The sequence below is a fragment of the Giraffa tippelskirchi genome, chromosome 13, assembly GCF_054371585.1.
Source record: "Giraffa tippelskirchi isolate mGirTip1 chromosome 13, T2T-mGirTip1v1.2.pri, whole genome shotgun sequence".
NCBI lineage: Eukaryota > Metazoa > Chordata > Mammalia > Artiodactyla > Giraffidae > Giraffa > Giraffa tippelskirchi.
The window spans coordinates 39,497,185-39,520,650 of record NC_137287.1 but is presented as its reverse complement, the minus strand read 5'-3'; the positions used below and the strand labels follow the sequence as shown (position 1 = coordinate 39,520,650).

General features: G+C 44.8%; 1 protein-coding gene and 1 long non-coding RNA gene across 4 annotated transcripts in view; one reads left to right on the top strand and one right to left on the bottom strand.

Annotated features, from left to right (window-relative positions):
• The window catches only part of LOC145531810 (ankyrin repeat domain-containing protein 26-like), a 278,301-nt gene extending 265,605 nt beyond the window's left edge, over positions 1-12,696 (bottom strand). For both annotated transcript variants that reach the window (XM_081555327.1, XM_081555328.1), the window contains exon 1: positions 12,246-12,696. The gene's annotated coding sequence lies outside the window, so the exon portion shown is untranslated. The remainder of the gene's footprint in view (positions 1-12,245) is intronic.
• Positions 12,697-12,894: 198 nt separating this feature from the next.
• On the top strand, positions 12,895-22,298 carry LOC145531820 (uncharacterized). Of its 2 annotated transcripts, XR_014072781.1 has the most exons (5): positions 12,895-12,951; positions 13,173-13,323; positions 13,900-14,051; positions 17,255-17,326; positions 19,633-22,298. It is a non-coding gene; the product is annotated as an uncharacterized LOC145531820 (long non-coding RNA). The 2 variants fall into 2 exon arrangements; XR_014072780.1 differs by lacking the exon at positions 12,895-12,951 and having other exon boundaries at positions 13,016-13,323.
• The last annotated feature ends 1,168 nt before the right edge of the window (positions 22,299-23,466 follow it).

The window sequence follows — 23,466 nt, the reverse complement described above, 5'->3', positions numbered from 1 at the left end:
ATGCAGGCTGATTATTTTTAAGAAACAGAAGACTTAAAAAATGTTTCTTGTTATGTTCCCCCTAATTGCCTAAAAGAATCTAGATAGAAGCTTCATCCTGGGAATAAAGCCACCACCAGAGATGTCTGGAGAGCATACGGGCAGGGTGTGGTGGGCAGACTTGGCCATCCCTAGAGATCACAACCCCCGCTGCATCCAGTTGTCTCTGCTGATCCAAACAGCTCTTCTGTTTGGACAGAAAACAGTTATTTTTCAAACATTTGCTTTTCCATCTCCATGTGCCTTTCCCCCCTCCCCTTTGAAGTCCCAAACCCCACTCTCAATACCCTTCTTTTTTCTTAATTGGGGTATAGTTGCTTTACAACATTGTGCTAGTTTCGTCTGTATAACCAAGTGAATCAGCTGTATGCATACATATATCCCCTCCTCTTAAGCCTCCCTCTCACCCTCCCCACCTCATCTCTCTAGGTCATCACAGAACTGAGCTCAGCTCCCTGTGCGATACAGCAGCTTCCCACTAGCTATCTGTTTTACGCATGGTAGTCCATGTAAGTCAATCCTAACCTCCCAATCCATCCCACCCCTTCCCCTTCTGTGTTCACTTGTCTACTCTCTAATCTGCATCTCTATTCTACCCTAGAAATAGGTTCATCTGTACCATTTTCCTAGATTCCACATATATGCATTAATATCAATATTGGCTTTTCTCTCTCTTACTTCACTCTGAATGACATACTCTAGGTTCATCTGTGTTTCTATAAATGACCCAACTTCGTTCTTTTTTATTGCTGAGTAATATTCCATTGTATACATGTACCACCTCTTCTTTGTCCATTACATTCTCTTATGTCTTTAGCGGAAGATGGCATTTAAAGTGAGAATTTGAGCCACTGGGGTGACTTACTCCAGTTTGCCTGGGTCTCTCCCATATACTCATGTTATTCACCTTTGTTTTAGTGTCTCCTGTTAAGCTGTTCCATGTCAATTTCACTCTTAGGCCAGTCAGAAGATCCTAGAAGTGTAGAGGCAAATTCCTTCCTCCCCAACAAGGCTTCTAGGACACTGCCCTCAATTGTGCAGAGATGGGCTGGAAACTTACACCAGTGTGCCCAGGGCGGACTGGTACAAGTGAGGGCGTGAGCAGCAGGCAACAGCCCCACCCTTGATCTCACCTTTCAGCGCCAGTGAGCGTCATCAGTCAGCCTTTTCTCAGGCTCCAGGTCCCGGTTTCTGTTCCATCACTACCGCCTCACTGGGAATTCTAGCCTGAGCCCTGAGCTCCTCAGTATGGTCATTTCCATTCCCAGGTGACCGGACCCTGCTTTCCATGTAGTTTCCTGACCTACAATTCAAACACGGCAGCCACACCGGGGCCCCCAGTCTGATGTGCACCCAAAGGCTCAGCTTTTTGCCTGGCAAACCCTGAATCCCCACCTCCAAAGGCCATTTTCCTTACAGGGCTTTCCTGTCTCTACTTATTTCCACTGAGGCTCCAGCATCCTGCTCACTTGACACGTTTTTCAGCTGCTCTTCTCTCTCCTTCCATTTCATTCTTTCTCTGTCTTCTCCACTTCTTCTCTAACATATTCATTTCCCGTAAGGGTTTCGTTCCCCCAATTTGTGTTTTCCATCTCCATTTTCTCTCAGGGAGTTCCAGCAACTGAAGAAACATGACCTGCCTGCTTACCTGCCAGCCTGAAGCGGAAAACTAGGCGATGGAATCTTAGGAAAAAAACAAAAGACTGACTCAGCAGCAAGTAAACATCATTAGCAGGAAGCGAGTTGGCCCCAGGAGTGGTGATTAGGCATTTTCGGAAGTCATAAGGAAGGGAAGTCTGTAAACGGTACTGCAAAAGCATTAAAATAATCACTGACTGGCCACTTTTATGAAGTCAATGACTTGCAAGCAGTATGATTCATAACATAAAAGAGCCTTTTTAAAATAATTAGCAGATCAACATGCCAGCAGCTCCTAGTCATCCTCCAAGGGGGCAGTGGGGGCCCAATCAGGAGAGACGGTCCATGGTGGATATTGGAGGTCCTCAGGGCTCTATCCTTACATTACATGCTCTTCCTAGGAGATGATGGATTGCAATCTACTGTGATGGATTGCATTTCTACTGTAAACCATTGACTGCTCACTTTAACCCAGACGATCTCTCTGAGCTCCAGACACACAAAGGCAACAGCTCACTGCACGTCTCTCCCGGATGTCCTGGAGGCACTTTGTGCTGGTCAATTTTCATCTGTCACTACAAACACGCTCTCCACTTTCCTCCACTCTGCTCTGAGCACCAGAAGATTGTCTCTGTGAACCTCATAAACTATTTCCCCGGCCTTCTGCATTCTAGGAGCTTTTAATCAGTCCCTGGCAGGTGGTCAGAGGAGGAGAGAGGTCGCAAGCCCTGCTTCCTCAGTTTCCTCCCTTCCAGGCTATACTGTCACAAGCCCACAACACCCAAGCCCATAAGGCTTGTTAGCTGACTCCTTTTTTTTTTTTCAATTTTTTTTTTTTTACTTTACAATATTGCAGTAGTTTTTGCCATACATTGACATGAATCAGCCATGGGTCCACACGTGCTCCCCATCCTGGACCCCTGACTCCTGCTTACTGGGAAAGTGAGTTCTGAGAACCACTGCTCCTCTCGGAGCCTCAGACCTACACACAGTGGCTATGACTTTCCATCATCACTGATGACAGAGCGCTATGCTGGCCACTGTTGATTTCCTTTACCTTGATCACAACTTTGTAAAGAGACTGTGCTAAACTCTCTTCCGTGATGCCTTACAAGTGTGCATCTGTGTCCTCATATCTCAGACCACATTTCTGTGGCAACCTCCCAAATGACCTCCATGACCCTGATCAACCCACTCCAGTCCATTCCCCATCATCTTTCCTAAGTTCAAATCTGAGGAAGTCTCCCATCTTTGCAAACTCTTCTGCACTCCCTACTGGCTTTGAGATCAAGTTGAAATTTTTAGTTAGGGTTAGGGTTAGGGGTTAGTCAGACTCAAGGACCTTCCTTACTGGCTTCCAGTTACCTCTGCAGCCTCTTTCACTGTTTACTTTGGCCTCTCCTTTCTCCCTGAGACTGTATTATTGAATTCCAAAGGTCACCTTGTCTCTCACCTCTGGACTTTCTCGTGTGTTGATTCTCTAACAAGGATGATGTTCTTTTGTCCCTGCCCAGCTAACAGCTGCCCACAACCAGACTGTGCTCAGCTAGGACAGGGACACGCCACTGTACCGTGAGCACCTCATCCAGGGCCTGGGACCTACCACTCCAGCGCCACGCAACACCCAAGCCACTTGCTGTACTATTGAGCACTGAAATGCACTGAGTCTACATTGAAATGTGCTGTGAATATAAAATACATACTTCCTTTTCAAAGAATTAGCACAATGAAGCATAAACTGTCAATATTTTTACATTTATTGCACATTCAAGTATCTTAGCTAAGTATATTAAATTAACTAAAACTCTACTAAAATGAATTTCACTTGTGATTTTAATTTTGCTTAATGGTAGTCAGTTTCCCATTGGAATTTATTGTGTGTGTGTGTTCAGTTGCTTAGTCATGTCTGACTCTTTGTGACTCCGTGGACTGTAGACTGTCAGGCTCCTCTGTCCATGGGATTTTCCAGGCAAGAATACTGATGTGGGTTGCCAATTCCTACTCCAGGGGATCTTCCTGACTCAGGGATCAAACTGGTGTCTCCTGCATCTCCTGTGGGCAGGTGGATTCTTTACCACTGTGTCATCTGGGAAGCCCTAGAAAATTGCAAATGATGCATGCAGCTCCCATGATATTTCTACCAGAAAGGACCGTCTGATAATTACCTGCTGAAATGAGTGAAGGTGAAACATCAAATAAACAAAGAAGAAAAATCTCCAGGTTCCAAATTTGTCTTTCCTTTCCTTTGAAATGTTCTCCAAATCCTCTAAGTCTGGGTTTGGTGGCCTTTTATGTGCTCTCAGAGCTCTTGCAAGTCCCCCAGTTATGACAGCCCCCATTATGACAGTTGTCACATGGAGTCACGCTGTGTTTTTACTTTCACGAGGGCAGGCACTCTGTCTGTCTCATTCAGCTCTGGATCCCAGTGCCTGGCATGATGCTGACCTCGCAGTGGATGCCCATCAAATGCCTGATGAGTGAGGGCACTAGGAGGTGACCAGCCATGCGGTGAGAGGAGAGACCCAGTGACAACAAGGAGATGGTGATGGCATGGACTCTGAGCATGTGCCCCTTGGGGACAGACCCCCACATCCCTCATGAAGGGCCCTACAGGGAGCCCCGGGTCTGCGCAATGACATCCCAGGGAGGTGGGTCACTGCCTTACTCTTTGCCACCTCTGGTTCAGGAAAGCATCTGGCACAGGCCTAGAAATCCCAGTCACATCAATGAGGGCCATGATCCGGCCTGAGGGCACTTTGCTGGTCTCTCTTCTGTGCAGGGCTCTGAACCACAAGGTGGGTCAGAGGACGTGATGCCTGGCTCCATCCTGATGAGCCTGAGTGTAGGACTGCTGCAGCTTTAGACACCTAGGCAGGCTGGAGGTGGGCATGGGGGTGGGCAGTGGACACGTTCCCTCCTCACTCTCTTCATACTCCTCAACTGCATCCCCTCTGCTGAGGCCATTCAGGAGTAAGTGAGGGACTTCCCCAGTGGTCCAGCGGCTAAGACTCTGTGCTCCCAATGAAGGGGGCCAGGGTTCAATCATGCATGCTGCAACTAAAGATATGCATGTCGCAAAAAAGACTGAAGATCCTGTGTGCTGCAATTAAGACCAGCTCAGAACAATAAACAAATATATTTCTTAAAAGAAGTAAATGAGAAACAGCTCTATCTGGACGTGAGAAGTGCTGACCTCTCTCCCTGCTTCCTAAGTATCTGGACCTCCTCCTGTGTCCTTTAAACAAGTCACCTCCCTGTGTTTGCCCAGTTTCCCCTGGCATTTCATCTTCCATATTAACCTACAGTTGACATTTGTCAAGATGATGGCCATCCAGAGTGCTAGCTTTCATCCTCACAGGATTTGGATAGATGTTACCCTCATTTGGGCAAAAGGGGAAATGAGCTCAAAACTCATGAGCAAATGTTTTAGGGTCACATGGTAGGAAAGTGACATCATGGGACTCCAACTTTGGGGGCTCTGTGGCCATGCTCTTACCATCTCTGTCTCTCTGGGGGTCCGCTACAAGGAGAGATGGATCTGGTGGTCAGTCTTGTCCATACCAAGAGTCAGTGAAGCAACTGACAGAGAAGAAGCCATAGCTGACTTTCCCGCATACAGCCAACTTTTCACAAGCAGCAGAACTGAAGGCTTAAAAGGCTGCTCACAGGGGCAAGATTCCACGACTCACAACGGAGCCCCAACTCTCCAGGTGTTCTGAGAAAATTCACAATGGTCAATTATACATATATATTCTTTTTCATATTCTATTCCTTTATGTTTTATCACAGGCTCTTGACTATAGTTCCTTGTGCTACAGAATAAGACCTTGTTGTTTATTCATCCTATATATACTAGTTTGAATTTGCTGATACTAAAGTCTCAGTTCATCCCTCCCCTACCCCCACCTCTTGGCAATAACTGAGTCACTTCACTCTACAGTAGAAATTAACACAACACTATAAACCAGCTATGGGCTTCCCAGGTAGCTCAGTGGTAAAGAATCAGCCTGCCAATGCAAGAGATGCAGATTTGATCCCTGGGTCGAGAAGATCCCCTGGAGAAGGAAACAGCAACTCACTTCAGTATTCTTGCCTGGAGAATCCCATGGACAGAAGAGTCTAGTGAGCTACAGTCCACGGTGTCACAATAGAGTTGGACACGATTTAGCAACTAAACATCAACGACAATAATGTATCAACTATAGTTCAATAATTTGTCTTTTAAAAAATCAGATGAGATAAACAAAATTTAAAAACTGCATAATGGTCAACCTAGTATCCACATCCTTGGGGCTTTCCACTCACCTGAACTGTGGCTTTCACCAGAAACTCTGAACCACATGTTCAACCCTTTGAAAATTCCCACTACGCTAACATACCAGGTGGTCTTTTCACAACATGACTTTTCCTTTGGTGCCCTCTTCATGCTCTCCTGATTCTGGAACCTCAGTCCAACCCTACTTCCAGCTGGTACTGCCTTTTTTATTTCCACATCATCGAGCTCTCAAACTGGTTTGAGGTCCTTCCATAAGAAGGAAAGAAGTGTCTCGATTACAAAAGACCTTTTGTGTAGTTTCTATGCACAAAAGAGAACAGCAGGGTTTAGGGGAAGAGAGAAAGGGCCCTTCCCGAGGCTGACAGTATGAGGAAGGGAGGCTGACATGCCCTTGAGTCTGGCTGGGACACGGGTGACATCCTTGATAACTCACGAGCCCCACAATCATGTCTGCTTGGCTGTGGAGAGGTTTGCATTTCGGATGAAGTCAGCATAACCACCCCTCTCTTGTCACTCCAAACATATTTCTCCCATAGTCTCCTCATCTATAAAGGAGAGAAAAGGCATTAAAATGTCCATTTTGTGGTGCTGATGTAAGGAAGATGGGAAATTCTGGGTAAGGACTCCTGGTATACCACCTGGCACAGGGAAAGATTCAATGCACACGAGTTAGATCTTAAGGACACACTCATGTGGTTCAAGACATCTCTTGAGATCCATTCTGGGGGAATTCCCTGATGGTCCAAAGGTTAGGACTTGGCACTTTCACTGCCGGGGCTTGAGTTCAGTCCCTCATCAGGGAACTGAGACCCCACAAGTTTCCAGGCACAGCCAAAAAAACCCCCCAAAAAACAAAAAAAGAAATCCATTTTTCCAGGAACTTCTAAGAGAAGCCAAACCTGCTGGTATGGGCACCATCAAAATAATAAGAGGGAAAAATCAAAGCAAAAAGGGGGAAAAGAGGTTTGAATTACACTGTCATGAAAAATTCTTGACACTAGATAGGCCATTCTATGTAAATCACATGCAAGTATTCTTCATAAGAGAGGCCAAGCTGGTTTCAGTTTGAGGTCAAAAGAGAGACAGTTACATCCTATTCTGCCCAAAGGTTTGAATTAAGTGCTGAGAGGCAATAAAGTAACTTTGGAGACATTCACAGGGGAGAATTCAGAGAGGGCAAATACGGAGGAGGCTTTGGTGTTGGACTGGAGAAGGTACAAGTGTGTACCGAGCTCCCAGTGAGCAGCAGCTAGAGGGAAATGGAAGGGCATCTCTGTGTCAGATACACTGAGGTTATTTCACGGAGCAGTTCAAACTTTTCAGGAGTGTCAGTGTGAGATTGGACTTTACAGGTGACTTAGTCCCCTTTAAGGAATCAGTTCCAGTACTGAAAAATTAAAAAGCAACAACAACAACACACAAATGCATACATTGCATCTCAGTTAGACCCAAGTGTGTTCGTTAAAGTTCATCTGAAGACCAAAGTTGACAGGAGAGAAAAGATTTAATATTTAAAGGAAAGTTACATGACTATGTGGATAGACATGGCCTCTCCTACTGTCTCAGTTTCCTGAACCCCATGCATTTTGTGAGACCCTAAAAAGATGATAAAAAGTCATTTGTACATCATAACAGTAATTTCAGGAGAGGAAGGCCCTCTCAGAGCTTCCTAACTATGGACCTGAGCTCTAACTACGGACCTGGCACCATTCACCACTTGACATACATTTTTCAGGTGATGCTTCCACAAAGGCTATGAAATGAACATGCTGCGATTATTTCTATGATGGCAATGCAGGCCCTGAGGCCCCCATGGGGTTAGGGCTCGGGAGATTAGAAAGAGTTGAGATTCACAGCAGGACCAATAGGAGGTAGGGAAGAGCTGGGATGAAAGAGGGAACAGAAAGTATGTCAGTTTCACGTGGGGTGAAATGAGCAAGAACAGAAACCTCCTAATTGTTCACAGAGATAGGAAGACAGGCAGAAATGAGCAGAGTGAAGGCAAGGAGGGGGCACTGTCGTCCCGGGAGTGGGAAAGGAATCTCTGACGGAGGACAGCTTGTAGGCCTTTCCTTAGAGCTCATTAAAAGCACTAGGAGGGGCTTCCCTGGTGGTCTAGTGGTAGAGACTCGCACTTCCTCTGCATGAGGCATGGGTTCAACCCCTGGTCAGGGAACTAAGATCCTAAGTGACAAGGTCAAAAAAGAAAAAAATAAAATTTAAATAAAACAAAAGCACAACTGCATGGGAACCGGATGCAAATTTTGTTACCAGGTGTCCCTTAATAGTTTCTGAAATGCTTTTCCTTCTAAAAGTTAAATAGCTTCAAATTGGTTAGAGGTAGTGGAAGGGAATGTTGAAATTAAAAGCTCTCAGAGGGAGAACAGATTTCTACCCAGAAGATGGGCAGAAATAAAGTCTCTTTAGTGTCTCCTGGAGAGCAAAGGTAGTGAGAACTCACAGGTGTAGGAGCCAAGAAGACCCTTAAGGATGGTCCTTCCAAGTGCCTGCTCAGTGGAGGCTGGAGCTGAAGGTCCCAGCTCTAAATCAGACCCCTACATGATGCATAGACTTGCCAGCCACATCAAGAACCAATCACTTCTGGGACTCCTCTGGTGGTCCAGGAGTTGGGAGTCTGCCTGCCACTGCAGGGGACAAGGGTTCAATCCCTGGTCTGGGAGGATCCCACATGTTCCAGAGCAATTAAGCCCATGCACCACAGCTACTGAGCCTAAGCCCACGTGCCACCAACTAGAGATTAGCCCCTGCTCCCCACATCTAGAGAAAGGCCATATGCAACAAGGAAGTCTCAGCACAGCCAAAAATAAATAAATAAAACAAATGAAAAGAATAGCTGTTAAAAAAAAAAAAAAGAGGGACTGGTTACTTCTCACTGCACGTTGGTGCCACTGCTTTGAAGAGTAACTTGGGAATATCCATCATGACATTAAGAATTAGCAATTCCAGCTGCTCATAAAAAAGAATGAAATCATGCCATTTGCAGCAATGAGGAGGAAACTAGAGATGATCATACTAAGTGAAGTAAGTCAGAAAGAGAAGGACTAACATCATATGATATCACTTATATGTGGAATCTAAAATATGACACAAATGAACCTATGAAACAGAAACAGAATCACAGGCACACAGAACAGACAGATGGTGGCCAAGGAGTGGATGGGTTGAGAGAGGGACGGATTGAGAGTCTGGGATTAGCAGATGCAAACTATTATATATAGTATGGATAAACAGGAAGGTCCTACTGTACAACACAGGGAACTCTATTCTATATCCTATGATAAATCATAATGGAAAATAATACATTTCTAAAAAGGATGTAAAAAAGAATTAGCAATTCCAATTTAACAATGTTGCCTGTGAGATACATAGATACACAGGGAAGTAAATATGAAGTTGTGTGCTGTAGTCCCATTTATAATATTGAAATATGGACAATCTAAATGGTCATCAATGAGACATTAAAATAATGATGAAATATGATGCACTTCTTAGCATATTTTTGGCAATACAGAAAGATCTTCAAATAAAAATAATAACATGTAACATGAATAAGCTCATTTGTATTAAATGAATTTATACATATACTTTTGTGTGCATAAAAATATCTAGGAATTTTCATTAAAAGAGCTGTTTTCATAAAGGGGAAAGTTAGGGCATATTTGAGATGGGAGAACTCCTACTTTTCATTGTGTATTCTTCTGTACTATCTGCATTTTAAAATCATGAACATAGTTTTTTAAAAAAATATTTGAAAAGTTGAAAAGATGTTTCTCTGTGAAGAAGTATAGTTACCAAAAAAAAAAAACCTCTTTAAAATTAAGACACAAAACCCTGAGCTGAAAACTACAGTAAAATGGAGTCGATATTTAAATAAATTTTTTTATCCTTTATGACCAACGAGAGTCTATCCCAGGGATGTAATAGAGGTTTAATATTAGAGAACCTATTAACAAAATGTATTACTTCATTAGACCAAGGAAGAAGAATTGCATAATCATCTTATGGATGCCAAAGGACATCTGGTAAATAGCAAAAACTGATTAAAAGGGGAAAAATTATTTACAAATAGTTGACTGTCATAATGGATAAACAGTAAAATCTAAAAACAGCAGCCAACATCATAATTGAAATTATGGAGACATTCCAATTATGCATTTATATTTTTGAACTTTTAAAATTATGTCCATATCTGAGTTTTACACTATATATATGTTTTATAATATACTATGTATATGCTTCTATATTATATTTATATATGTTTATATATATGTTTAAATTTAAAAATTTATAAATACATATATATATTTACGTTGCAGAATCTGCCTGGAATATTCCTCTAAGAAAAGTGAGACAGATACACACACACACACACACACATATATATGAACCTCAGAAAGCATCAGTACTAAAAATGACCCAGCTCACTCAGCTTTAAGTCAACAGCCCAAACCACGGTTTTAAAATGGAATTGACACCACCACCATGTTTGAGAACCCTGAAACTCTTCTTGTGTATGAGCCTGTGCTATCTTAACAGGGTGCTTTCCTTCAAAATCAACAAGAAACTAGCACTTTCTGTGGAATCAAGGCTGTGCCAGGTTGAAGATTCATAAAACAGAAAGATAATAAGAAGTGGGAAAGCTCCCTTTGTACTGTACTATGTACTGTGCTGAGTCGCTCAGTCATGTCCAACCCTTTTGTGACCCCATGAATTGCAGCCCGCCAGGCTCTGTCCTTGGGATTTTCAGGCAAGAATACTGGAGTGGGCTGCCATTTCCTTCTCCAATGGATCTTCTCCACCCAGGGATCTAACCCAGGTCTCTTTCACATGCAGGATGTGTCTTCTGCATTGGCAGGTGGATTCTTTACCACTGAGCCACCTGGGAAGCCCAGGAAAGCTCCCAGGGAGTATCAAAATTCAAGGTGAAGCCACAGATTGTAAACAGTGTCCCGGTGAGGGGGATACTTTTAACAGATGGCCGAGAAGGGTGCTGATGGGAGTTGATACCATCTTCTGTGTTTACTTTAGTGTGTGCGATTGTGAAGGTGGCAACTGGGAGCCAGGAAACACGGGAGGTTCCCTGGAAAATGCAGCAAGGCAAGAAGTTGGCTCCTGGAAAAGCACATGGACGCAGAGAGTAGTTCAGACAAATGTGGAAACACAGGGCCACTGGGTCACAGTGGGACACAGCCTCAAGACGTGGAAAGAAGACGAAATATTGGGTTTCAGGGCAGGAGTGGATTGAAAGGTGACTTTTCATTCCATGACTAAGGATCCTCTAAACCAGGAGACTCATTGGAAATAAAATTCGTCACTCCCTTCCCTCTGCCACAGTGATGTCACATTTCCCCACGGACACTGGCTCTCATGCTCATCGTTAATAACAAACCCAAGATGTGGACTGAGGTCTGCTGACTTTGCATATGGCAGTCCTCACTTCCCCCACCTCCACCTCATTTGCCCATGGCTATCAGGCCCTTTCCATGTGCAAGAAACTATGAAGTCTGTAATGGGAAGAAACAGGGCACAGCCCTGATCCCCCAAAATACGGTGCATGGCTAAGAAGAGCTAAGAAGGGGCTTCACTGGCATTCCAGTGGTTCAGACTTCGCCTTCAATGCAGGGGGTGTGGGTTTGATCCCCAGCTAAGATCCCACATGCCTCACAGCCAAAAATCCAGAACATAAACAACAGAAGGAATGTTGTAAAAAAATCAATACAGACTTTAAAATGGTCCACATCCAAAAAAAAAAAAAAAACTTAAAAAAAAAAGAAGAGCTAAGAAGTGTTAGAGCATCAGATCCACCTGGAAGACTCATTCTGCCATCGGGCCATCCTGCTAAGTCACTGCAATCGTGTCTGATTGTTTTGCCACCCCATGAACTGTAACCTGCCAGGCTCCTCTGTCCGTGTGATTCTCCAGGCAAGAATACTGGAGTGTGTTGTCATGCCCTTCTCCAGGGGATCTTCCCAACCCAGGGATTGAACTCAGGTCTTTCCCATTGCAGGCAGATTCTTTACCAGATGAGCCACAAGCGCTGCGACAGCTATCTAAACACAGAGTAATCCCACGCGCCTCTGAAATGCCTTGGGACTGAAGAGCGAGCCTCCCGCCCCAGAGCCCCCTTGCTGCCCGCCCTTTCCCGGCGGGGAGGGGCGGGTGTTCGCCTGGCCGGCTCCGGGGTGGGGCTACACTCACCGCAGCCCTCAGGGCGCGGCCCTAACGGGTCTACCGGGCTACCCCGTCCCCACCTCCCCGGTGTAACTCATACCTGAGCTCCAGCAGCCCGTCTCCCGGTCTCTCGGCGCGTCACCGGAGCGAGACGCCCTCCGCGCAGCCCGCGCGCACAGCGGCTTCGAGGACGTGGGGCGGCGGGGGGCGCTCAGGAAGTGGCGGCGACCCCCGCGCGCGGGAAGCCACCGAAACCGACCTGCCCACAGCCACGGAGTGGAAACACAGGCACACACGCCATCCCGCTCGCGGTTGTGCAGCTCCAGAGCAGCAGCCCCGGGAGGCGCCCGCCCGCCCCCGCCCTCACGGCGGCCCGCCTCAGGCAGCCTTCCCTCGGCCGTGCAGGGCAGCTCCCGAGCCGGCTCCACGGCCTTCTCGCAGAACACCGCTCACGCTCCGGGCGAAGAGCTTAGGGCGGGCCTCTGTGGGGGTCGGCAGCGCGCAGGGGTCGTGTGAGCAGCGAGCACAGGCCGGCGCCTGGGGGGCGGGGCGGGCGGGCGCCTCCCGGGGCCGCTGCTCTGGAGCTGCACAACTGCAAGCGGGATAGCGTGTGTGCCTGTGGTTCCACTCCGTGGCTGTGGGCAGGTCGGTTTCGGTGGCTTCCCGCGCGCGCGGGGGTCGCCGCCACTTCCTGAGCGCCCCCCGCCGCCCCACGTCCTCGAAGCCGCTGTGCGCGCGGGCTGCGCGGAGGGCGTCTCGCTCCGGTGACGCGCCGAGAGACCGGGAGACGGGCTGCTGGAGCTCAGGTATGAGTTACACCGGGGAGGTGGGGACGGGGTAGCCCGGTAGACCCGTTAGGGCCGCGCCCTAAGGGCTGCGGTGAGGGTAGCTCCACTCGGGAGCCGGCCTTGCGAACACCCGCCCCTCCCCGCCGGGAAAGGGCGGGCAGCAAGGGGGCTCTGGGGCGGGAGGCTCGCTCTTCAGTCCCAAGGCATTTCAGAGGCGCGTGGGATTACTCTGTGTTTAGATAGCTGTCGCAGCGCTTGTGGCTCATCTGGTAAAGAATCTGCCTGCAATGGGAGAGACCTGAGTTCAGTCCCTGAATTGGGAAGATCCCGATCCCCTGGAGAAGAGAAAGGCTACCCACTTCACTATTCTGATATGGACTGTCGCAAAGAGTAAGACTTGGCAAAGCGTCAGATTGAGCGACTTTCACTTCACTAATTAAGGGGCTTTCCTCATAGCTCAGTCGGTAAAGAATCTGCTTGCAATGCAGGAGACCTGGGTTCGATTCTTGGGTTGGGAAGATCCTCTGGAGAAGGAAATGGCAACCCACTCCAGTATTCCTGCCTGGAGAATCCCATGGACAGAGGAGCCTGGCAGTGTACAGTCCACGGGATTGCAAGAGTCGAACACGATTTAGGGACTAAACCAGCACGCAGCACTTTGGGGAATGGATCTGATAGAAGAAAGACTAGTTCTGAGTGGGTTATAATAGACAGCAGAAGAGATGGATGTGGTCAACAGCCCGGTCGGGGGTCACTGAACACCGTGTCCTGAGACGACAGGACTTGTAGGTACAAGGACAGGGGTGGAGGTGAGAGGAGTAGCGGGGGAGGGGAGAGACCGCGTCTCTGGAGGCTTCTCTCAGGTAGCAGAGTAAACATCTGGGGGTCAGCAGGAAGAGCCTTTGGGTAAGGTGAGTTTTGTTTTGAACATTCAAGAGCACTTAGTCGGACACTTTGGCCATTTAGCAGATGGGGAAGCTGAGCCACTGGAATTACAGATGAAGTTAAAGGGCTTGTCTGAACTTGCAGCTCTTGGAAGCGGAGCCTCAGCTTGAACAGTTTTCTTCAGTTCCACTCTGTTCTTCTTGGAACTTCAGGCAGTTACCTTATCTAAAAAGGTAGGAGACCACAGTGGGAGGTTCACTGGAGACTAGAACTCAGAGGGGTGGTTGTTGTTCGGTCCCTATGTCATGCCCCAGTCTTCAGGCCAGCATGTACTGAGGCATGACGCCAGGCATCCCCGTCCTTCCCTGTCTCCCTGAGGTAGCTCAAATTCATGTCCGTTGGGTCAGTGATGTCATCCAACCATCTCACCCTCTGTAGTCCCCTTCTCCTTCGTCATATCCTCAATCTTTCCCAGCATTGGGGTCTTTTCCAGTGAGTCAGGTCTTTACATCAGGTGGCCAAAGTATTGGAGCTTCAGCATCAGCATCGGTGCTTCCAAGGAATATTCAGGGTTGATTTCCTTTAGGACTGACTGGATTGATTTCCTTGCTGTCCAAAGGACTCTCAAGAGTCTTCTCTAACACTACAGTTCAAAAGCATCAATTCTTCGGTGCTCAGCCTTCTTTACGGTCCAACTCTCATGTCCCCACATGACTACTGGAAAAACCATAGCTTTGACTGACTATGGGGACTTTTGTCTGCAAAGTGGTATCTCTGCTTTTTAAAACGCTCTCTAGGCTTGTCATAGCTTTTCTTCCAAGGAGCCAGGGTCTTTAAATTTCATGGCTGCAGTCGCTATCCGCAATGATTTAGGAGCCCAAGGAAACAAAGTCTGCCACTGTTTTCCTTTTTTCCCCATCTATTTGCCATGAAGCGATGGGACCGGATACCATGATCTCAGTTTTTGAATGCTGAGTTTGAAGCCAGATATTTGAGAGGGGTGGAGGCTTTCCAATATGTCCCCACTAGGGTGGGAAGACCAGGTCACAGGGGAAGAAAGGAGCCCAAAGGCGCAGACACTGCCCACAGGTGCTGGCTTTTCAGGCTGTGAGTCCAGCTGTCTGTTTCGCTCAGAATTAAAGTGTTGGTTTCCCACTTTGGGAAGCCGCAGGGTGGAGGGGGGGAATCAGGGGTGAACTTCGAAGTGTAAAATCACTGGCTTTTCTGGGTCTTAGAGGGCATCGGTGCACCTTTTCTTACAGTCGTGGCTGCTTTGGGGGCTGGCCACTGGGACAGCTGAGCTGGGTTAGACTAAGAATTGGTCTTGATCTGATTGACCCCTCTCACCCTGGACCCACACATGTTTTCGAGAATCATTCCTCCCTGGCAGGTGGTAGCTGGTTTAGAGCAGGGACTCTGCCTTTTTCATTCCAGAATCTCGCATGGTTAGGTGCTGAGTTTGGCAAATTGGAATGATGCGCTTTGTATCTGCAGAACTGATAATCGTTTGAGTCTTTAGGAAAACTATCTTGAGTTCCCAGGGGCTTACAGCTGGAGGTGGGAGCACAAAATGGCACAGTTCCCAGTGTGAACTTTTAAAATTAAAGTCTGAAAAAAATAAATAAAAATTGAAATCTGAAAACTTGGTTGTATCTTTACAAGTTTATTTCATACTTGTCTTTTGTATACCTGCTGATCTCCTAATCGTGCAAGAGTTTCAGCTGTCCCTTAAAATAATGTTTGTGATAAAAGGAATATTTAAGTGGATTCTAGTCAATCAGACTTTCCCATGATATCTTTTTAACCAGTTGATGAAAGAGTAGGTAGAAGTCATGCTTTCATTTTTCACTAGAAATCATTTCTTACATCCAAGTAGCAGTAAATAGTGTAATTTTGTACTTATACCTGGAGTGCTAAAGCATTTTGTTTGCTAATGCATTTGTTTTGGCTCTCACAGTAGATGGGTTGCTTATCATTTTGTTTTGAGGGTTTTTTTTTTTTTTTGGTTGTCATTGGTATAGCATTATTGGGGTTTTTTTTTTGGTAAAAATTTTAGTTGAAATATAGTTTATTTACAGTGTTTCACGTGTAGGGGGTGCTTGTTGACAGACATTGTGTAGCATTTATGAATTTTATACTTCAAATGTTTTTATCCTTCCAAGGGAAATTTTTTTAGAAATTTGCCAACGTAGATAGCAGAAAAACTCCTGTGACCTTTCTGTTTTCTATCCTATCAGTGTATAGGTTGGTTGTTTTTTTTTTTTTTTTTGATAGTAATCTTTTAAGATCCTTTTCCAATAAATAATAAGTAATTTACATGCTTTTGTCATGTGTTATTCCTTCTGTAGACTGTTGGTTTTTTGTCATTAGTTTTGTTGAGGTATAATTTATGTACAACACGATACACATTTTAATAGAGTTTTGACAACTGTATACAATCCTTGTAACCAGCAACCCAACCAAGATTTCTGCTATGCCAAGGATTCCCCTTTCTCTTTTGTGGCCCTGGCTACCTCCCATCTGCAGCCTTAGGCAGCCAAGGATTTTCGTTCCCCTCCAGATTATGTTTGTCTTTTTTATTGTGTTTCTGGAGTCAGCATGCCAGCAATTGCAAAGTTTTCTGTACAGGGCCAGTTAGAAGCATACAGTGTGTACTCCTTTCTGTCTGACTTCTCAGTACAATGTCTTTAAGATTATCTTTAATGACTGTGTTGATTGTGTATTTTGTTAGTAATTCATTCCTTTTTATTTTTTTAATTGTGGTAAACGATGCAAAACTTAAATGTTGCCATTTCTAACCATTCTTCTGTGTCCACTTCAGTGGCATTAATTATATTCGCATTGTTGTGCAACCATCACCCCTATTTCCAAAGCTTTTTCATAACCCCAAATAAGCTCTATAGCTTTTAAGCAGTAACTGCCCACTCTTCTACCCCCTCAGCCTCGTAGGCGCTAATCTACTTTGTTTTCGTGAGTTTGCCTATTCCAGACATTTCAGACAAGTGGCATCATACAGTATTTGTCCTTTTGCGTCTGGCTTATTTCCCTAAGCAGTGTTTTCAAAGTTCACGTTGTCGTGTCTATTGGCACCTTTTTTTGACTGAGGAATATTCCACTGAAGAGACGTACTTTGTCTGAACATAGGTTTTCGGTTCTCTTGAGTGTATACCTAGAAGAGGGATTTCCGGATAATATGGAAATTAGAAATGTGACCTGTTGTGGCCCCTCAAGGCTGTGCTCTCTAGGGCCGCACCGTCTCACATTCCCGCCTGCGCTGGCCGAGGGTGCCAGTTTCTCCCCATCCTCTCCAACACTTGTCATTGTAGCCATCTCAGTAGGTGTGGAAGGACTATTGGTGTTTCGTAAGGTACATAAGCATAGAGTATTGCTACAAACTTGGTGGGGGAATTAATGAGCGTAATTTTATATGTTCCAGGAGGTTGGACTGAGGCAAGTTCTGGAGGAGATGAAAGCTTTACCCGAGCAAACCTACCTGATGTGTAAGTTGGTAAGTTGACAGTTTAAAACAGTTTAAGAAATGTGATATTGATGTCAGATCATCTTCACATTAGTTTTTAGATATGATTTGTGTGTTTACATTCTCTGTGAGTCTGATCATACCCTAGTTATGCAGAAGTAGAAGGATTTGTGTTAATGATTATTATGTCTGTAGGGACCAAATAGTGCTTGGCACATGGTAGGTGTTCGATAAATACTTCTTGTTTGACTGGTATGACTTGAAAGGAATTAGGGTGGATCCAAAAGAGATGACACAGGAGCAAGTAACAGACCTAACGGGTGAAGTGTGTTGTTTCCGCTGCTTGTTTTCATCAGGTGAGGCCTTAGTGGGTTTAAAGGGAGAACAGGCAGTTTGCAGATTTAGCAGGAGTAGCAGTGACTTCCGAAAGCTTGCGTGAAGTTGGCTGGGAACTCATGCTGCGGAACACTACAGCTTGGTAGGCTAGAGGGTTCTGGAGTTGCAGACTGTTTAGAGCCAAGCGTGGGAGTTGGCACAGAGGAGAATTTGAGCTGAATGACCGACTTTCGAGGACCAGCGATTGGATGAAGAATAAGACACAAGACTACTGACTGCTGGAGGAGAAAGGAGTTCTTGAGAGCTTCTCCTGGAGAGAAGTCTGTCTGCAACTTGAGATTTCGTCCCTGGCCTGGTTAGGTAGTGTTTTCATCAGTCAGTTGGGCATAGAAATCAGTAGCTGCTGGAGTCCTGCTCCAGCTGGTCCAGGGTTCCCTCAGGGTGGACGGCGTCGGCGATGCGAATGAGAAGACACAGCGAGTCTCGGTGTTTCCAAGTGTCTTCTGACTTTATTGCTTTCAAGGCAGCTTTTATATTTTTAGTTTGTACAGAGAAACAAATGTAAAGTGTAGAGTCATGCCAAATCAGATCAATGGGTCAGCAGTTTTTGACCCTGATTGGAACCAGGACACTGTTTGTGTTTCTTGGTTATAAAAAGTTTAAAGTTGTTTACATCATCTTCTGGCCTGGAGGCCTGCTAACATCTTGTGACTCCTTTATTGATAAGGGTTGATCAGCCAGAACACTTTTGTATCAGGCACAGAAAGTACCAGAGTTACATTTTTTAAAGAATACAGGCACAGCAGATTATGACAAAGAAAGAATTTATAAACTCAGAGTTTCAAGGTAAAACCTGTTTTTGTGTAATCTATCTTGTGCCTTGAGCCTAACAGAAAAGAATGTGGTCCCATAAAGTCATGGTACAGCAAGCTGAAACAATGTAGCACAAACGTCAGTTCTTAGCAAAATCACCAGCTGAATTAACAATTGTCTTATTATTTGTATTAAAGCTAAACTTCTATTTATATAGATCTCTAACTATTACATTTTCATTATATAGGCTAAATACATTAAGAGTAAAAACATAGTAAATATAGACTAGGTGACAGTTTTATAAAGTAATATTTCTTATATTTTCTAATAAGCCTTTTTTCCTACGAAGAGTTCTGTACCTATTGGGGCTTTTGTGTGTTTAGGCTCTCAATGCTGTTTATTGTTAAGGAGCAGTCATGCACATTAGCTCCAAAAGCACAGGTATATTTATCAAACAAACTAATATGCTAGCAAGAGGAATTTGGATTAGTATACTGTATATCCTAGATAATTTTATCAGGGTGCTAACCGTTTTTCAGGGGCCTTGTCGATTGAGGTTTCAGATTGATCTATTTTAGAAGAGAATCAGGAAAAGGCCTTTTGTCTAAGTCACAGAAACTAGGAAGGGGTTTATTGTAGCAAACATCAGACAGACGGATATCATCTTTAAGGTGAGTGCTAAGGCAGCCTCCCGAGAATCCAACAGGCCTGAGAAGCCTTGCTCGATCACTCCTTCTCCTCGTGACCCTGTCATGGGTGGGATCTCGTGAGCTGGCTCCCGGCAAGTAGCGTGTTGTTAGGGTGTGTGGAGTACACAGAACAGTAGGAACACTTTGCAGTGACTGTGTTTAAGGATAGATACTAATGAACGGGGAACTGATGTGCAACAGGTCTGCAGTAAATATAAGGGAAATGGAAGGTCCTGCACTCAGGTTCCCAAGTCCTTCATTTGTTCCTGCAACAGATATGCACTCAGCAGTTATGAGCTGATAAAGGGCTCTGCTGTATCAATTGTAAACAGCAGAATCAAGAGGTTTGCCCCCGTGGCCTCTCAGCACCAGCGCCGCCCTCTTCTTGCAGAAAGGACCCACGGAAGGCTGTGCTTCCCCCAGGGTCGGCTTGGAGTTTGGATCGGATCCTGTGGTGTCCTGGGCAGAACATCAATGGACATGTCCTCTTATTTTCAGGCACCATCACGTTCATGGGTGATTCCGCCCCAGCGAGTATAGAAACAGAGATCATGTTGGAGCAGCTGAAGTAGCGTTACCAAGAACTCAAGATCCAGCTGGAGACAAGGTCAGGGGACTGAGGGAGGCCACAGAGGTCGGGGAACTTCCTGCTGCTAAGATGCGTCTGCTCACGCATCTGCCCATAGTGAGCGCGCTCAGGGGGACTGAGGCTTGTGGGGAATGTGGGTGACCTTGATTTTCTGCCTCCACCCCCTTTGGAAGAAGGCAGGACAGAAGGAATAGTTAATAACGGAATGGAGCAGGGTCCCTCCCCTGTCTGGAGGCTGGTGCAGAGGCCAGACCTCCCTGTGTGCCCTGCGCTGGGAGGTCACAGCCCTGGCTCTGTTCCAGCTGAAGCTGATTCTGGGAGCAGAATCTTAGTTCCTGGGATTGCCCTGCGCCAGGGGCTCCCCAGGTGGCACTAGAGGAAAAGAGGAGATATGTCACCAATACAGGATGTTCCTGGACCAGGGATCAAACCGGTGTTCCCTGCATTGGCAGGCGGACTCATCCACTGCACCACCAAAGAAGCCCTGCCTTCTTTTTAGAGTACTTCTTTTATCATTTCTTTAAAGGTAGGTCTTCTGGTGACAAATCTTAGTCTTCCTTCCTCTGAGAATGTCTGGATTTCCCCTTTATTCCTGAAGGGTATTTGTGCTGGGCATAGAGTTCTGGACCAAATGGTTTTTGTTTCTTTGTTTTTTTTTTTTAATTTCAGCACTTGAAATATCTGCTACTTCTTTCTGGCCTCTTTGGTTTAAGATGAGAAATCCACTATCCATTTGAATTGCTGTTCCCCTATAGGCAGTGTTTATTTGTCCTTAGATTTCAGATGTTTGATTATGGTATTTTGTGTGTGTGTTTCCTTGATGTTATTCTTTTTAAGGATTCAGGTTCTTGAATCTTTCGTTTTATGGTTTTCCCTGAATTGGGAGAATTTCAGCCATTATTTCTTCAAATATGTTTTTTAACCCTATACTATTTCTTTTTTCCTTTTTATACTCTGATAACTTACATTTTATATCTTTTGTTATTATACGATAGGTCCTTGATGCTCTGTTAATTTTCTCTTCCAAGTATTTTCTCTCTGTTGTTTAGATTAAATAGTTTCCCTTGCTCTTTTTCATTTTTATTGATCCCTCATCTTAGTATGCTAAAAAACTACATCCAGTTTATTTTCTGTAATTTCCGTTCTTTACTCCTTTTAATGAATCAAGATTGTTTCCTTTTTTTTTTTTTTTTAATGCCGGCTTCCCTTTCATTTAAAGCTGCTGTCTTATCAACTCATCTTTTATATCTTGTTTCTCAAAGTCCAAGATCACTTTTGTGTTCTTAAGTATTCACAGCAAATGCTACCTAAAGTTTAGATTCCTAGAGTAAAACTTTGTTTCCAAAATATTACCTCTTGCATGTTCTGTTACTGTTGTTTAATGCCGCAGGTGCTTAGAGTTTCCACATTGGTTTTAATCTGTTCACGTGTCCTTGAATGGGTGTTTGCAATGGCCCCATCACCTTTTGATTATTCCCAAAACTAGTGGGCAGAGTTTTCCTGGCATCAGTCAGGATAGGCTAGATCATGCTGCAGTAACCTTCAAAAAAATCTCAGCAGCATAATACGCAGAGGGCTTTTTCTCACTCATTTGTATATCGATCACATTTCTTCTCAGTGCTATTGCCATCTAAAGCATTGCTGATTGCCATTTCTGTGAAGAATAGGAAATGTGACAAGTTGAGTGCTGGTTCTCTAAATTTACTGGATAGAAGTGACAAATACCACTCACTTTTTGTTAAGTGTTTGTTGCTTTGATAGCCAAAGCAAGTGTCGTGGCCGTGGCTAACTTCAAAGGGTTGTGGTCATGCACTCGGACCATGGACCCAAGAGGAGAACTGGAAATATGTAGTGAACAGCAGTAATGGCTACCACAGGCTCCTTGATGGTTTGTTTGTATACCCTAGAAATCTGTCTTTAAGATGGTCAGGAGTGGATCTGGGATAGTACCTCCCAGCCTTACCTACCTACCTGGCCAATCAGTAATTATGGCTGCCATCTATTTGGTTGTGCTTTAACACATCTGTGCTTTAACAATCATTAAATATTTCAAATATAATTCTTGGGACTTGCCTGGTGGTCCAGTGGTTCCAATGGAGAAGACTTCACCTTCCAATGCAGGGGGTGTTGGTCGAGGAGCTAAGATGCCACATGCCTTGCAGCAGCAAAACAAAACAGAAACAATATTGTAACAAATTCAATAAAGACTTTAAAAATGGTCAACATCAAAAGAGTCTTAAAAAATATCATTTTTGATCAGACAGTTTTTTTTTCAAATTGCAACTTGATTCATCTAGCGTCCTAGAGGACTAATTGTGGAAGCTGGGGTCATAGCTCTGTCTGCCTACTCATTTTAATGTGGCTCCTCTCCCAACCACCTTTGACTGCTATTGGTCCTTGGTAAGAGAGCAACTTCAAGTGAAGTTCTTAGAGGTTTCCCTGTGCTTTGTCATGGTCTCAACCTGTACCACTTTCTTAAGAATGAAGATTTAAAAATCTGCCCTTGGTGACTTTTTCTTTATTGGATCCTGCCTGTACTTGACCTAACACCAAAAAAAAAAAAAAACGAAAAAACCATTAAGGGACTTCCCTGGTGGTCCAGGGGTTAAAAATCCACCTTGCAATGCAGAGGATGTGGGTTTGATCACTGGTCGGGGAACTAAGATCTCACATGCCATAGAGCAACTAAGATTGCATGCCACAACTACTGAGCCGACCGACACACCACAACTGGAGAGTGTGTGTGCCACAACCAAAGATCTGCATGATGCAACCAAGATCGCACATGCCACAACTGAGACCTGATGCAGCCAAATCAAGAAATAAATACTGTATTTAAAAATCCTTAAAATTTTTATCATATGGTTGACATTATTTCACAATAGTTGCTTGCAACTATTGATACTCCTGTGTTCTGTTTTCCTATGGTCATCTTGGACAGTTTCTGGGTAGGGGGACTTGGTTACCATAGGTACATGAGTGCTGACATCTTGACTGTGTCGCTTTGTGGGTGGACTCCTTGTAGCAGGCTTCTCTGTATCTACTGTGGCAAGATATGTGGTAGACCAGTGGTGTTTGAAAACTCAAGGACAGGATAAAGAGCGCCTCAGAGGTCATGGATCCCAAAACAGACCTAACCAAGGTTCAGAACCAGTGAGAGTCAGAGCTAAGGTAAACTCTCTTCTCTAATTCACTTGATGTCTTTCTCAGTGTATAGCATCAATGCAAGTGGCTAGCAGCTGAGTAGAGGGACTCGACTCTACCTGTCATAGTCTTAGGCACTTCTTCCTTTACGAATTTTACTTCTTTTCTCATTCTTTCTTCTCTTCCATCCTTTTTCACCCTTCTTTCCTAATATATGTTAAGTTGGCCAAAGGAGCCTACCAGTAATGTTCATCCTTGCTGTTGGCACTGAGCACTGAATAGATCACTAACTATTGGAAGAAGGAAGCATTTAGTGTCTAGTTGGAGAACATCGGTGTTAAAGGGTGGAGAGATTCATAGGTGAAAGGGTAGGTGATTGTTTATTGTACAAGGAAGTGTACTAGTGATGTAGTCTAAATAATAGTAATTGGTCTTTCCCTTGGCTTGGCCTGGATCATGCTGTTTTCCATAAATTTTCCATCAGAGAGCAGATGTCATCTAGTGACTTGCCTACAAATGTTTGCTTTCTGAGAAGTGAGCTCTGTTTATTTCTCTGGTTACAAAAATGTGTTGTTTATAACTTGTAAAGAAATGTGAAT